Source organism: Berghia stephanieae, chromosome 6 (genome assembly GCF_034508935.2).
Source record: "Berghia stephanieae isolate SIO BIC M18660-M18661 chromosome 6, UCSD_Bste_1.3, whole genome shotgun sequence".
In the NCBI taxonomy this organism is placed as follows: Eukaryota; Metazoa; Mollusca; class Gastropoda; order Nudibranchia; family Aeolidiidae; genus Berghia; species Berghia stephanieae.
In genome coordinates this window covers 3122920-3124636 of record NC_088365.1, presented here as the reverse complement: position 1 = coordinate 3124636, position 1717 = coordinate 3122920, and the positions used below count along the sequence as shown (strand labels likewise).

Here is a 1717-nt window from a genome sequence, read left to right as displayed (position 1 = left end):
AAGTTCTAGCCAGCATGAAGAATAAAAAAAGTAGCGATTTTCTTTGTTTAGAACCAAGCTGCTGTTTGCTGGGCGGACGTGACATCAGACAATTGAATCCTATTGCTTTGCCATGAACTGCATTCCGTTGGACGAATGACGGGAAAATACGAAATTGACCTCTCAATTGGATTCAATAGTCTGATGTTACATCGCTCAGCAACGGTGACCATCTTGGTTCTAAACAAAGAAAATCTGTACTTTTTATTCTTCATGCTGGCTAGAACTTTTCATATTTCATGTGATCAGAATTTCTAAAAGTCAAAACATGATCATATTTATAATGCTTTTCTCTTCTGGATACACTTTTATGCTCTTCGGAGAAATATTCCATAAGGGCGTACACCATTGTTCCGATAGTTTAGAACCAGTTACTAACTTACCATACGTCATTACGAGAGAAGTGACGTCACGACTGTTAAAGCCTATTATAATCATGGCGACGATCCATGGATAAAGAGCTGAAAAAGGCTGGCCTAACATGGTATAACATCGGTGTCCATGCAACAGACCGACAGAAATGGAAATCCACAATAGACGCATTATGCCTCACGTGGCCAGACGAGTAATAATGTTGTGACCTATCGTCTCAAAACGGTATTATGTCGGGATGACCCAGCTGCATAAATGTCAAATTCAAGCCAAACTGGTGTAAAATAAGAAATATTAGTTTCTAGTTCTAAAACTCTGCATTCGTCCTCCTTGATAAAACATTTATAAACATTACCATAGTCTGATATTTTTTTAGATATTAATTCAATTTTCATCATTTTAGTAATCCTGACATAATACCGTTGGGAGACGGCTGGTCACATAATAAGTGTATAGACTCATGAGAGTTTATCGCACTTTGACCTCATCTCACAGTAATCAATGATTAAGGATTTCAAACGCTCATAGGTCATCATAGAATTATCATCATTGACAGACAGTACGAATTTATTTCAACCGGAAGTAATGCCAGCACGATTGTGGTTGATTTCCATCGAGTTACCAGTGTTTGATTTCCATCGAGTCACCAGTGTTTGATTTCCATCGAGTCAATAGTGTTTGATTTCGTTCTTTTGTTAGATGTGCCCGTGTCCCTGAAATGGAAATTGTCGATGATTACTTGATACATTTGTCGCTTCATTTCTCCCGAGTTAAGTTTTATTTTGTAGTTTTGAAACTATTGCTGTTTGAAGCTCAAAGAATTAAAGAACAATATAGGAAATTGAACGGAAGCTTAAATTGAATCAACAAACGAAAACAGAAAATGTGGACGTTTCGGGTTTACCCTTTATCAACAAAAATCGACAAATGAAACACTAAAGACAAAATGAAAGATGTGGGAAATAATGTTAAGATAAACGTTCACCTTGACAACGACATTCTCACATCCCTAATTCGTTTTTAGTGTTTCATTCGCCGTGTTTTGTTGATAAAGGGGAAACCCGAACCGTCCACATTATCTGTTTTTGTTTATCAAATTGAAGCTCCCGTTCAATTTCCTATTGCTTTCTATTTATGGCAACTAACGTGTGGCTTTGTTGTCTCGATTCATGATACCAGGCTTCTGGCCTCTATGTCATTGGGTCGAAGTTCTCTCGACCGTACTGAAAAAAAAAGGAGAACCCCCCCCCCCCCCCACCCCAAAAAAAAAAACAACAAAACAAAACACAAACAAAAAAAAAACAAC

General features: G+C 37.5%; 1 long non-coding RNA gene across 1 annotated transcript in view; it reads right to left on the bottom strand.

Moving 5' to 3' along the window:
• Nucleotides 1-319: 319 nt before the first annotated feature.
• Nucleotides 320-1717, bottom strand: part of LOC144975978 (uncharacterized) — an 88230-nt gene continuing 86832 nt past the window's right edge. Inside the window, exon 4 of the long non-coding RNA XR_013646012.1 lies at nt 320-1124. This is a non-coding gene — a long non-coding RNA (uncharacterized LOC144975978). The remainder of the gene's footprint in view (nt 1125-1717) is intronic.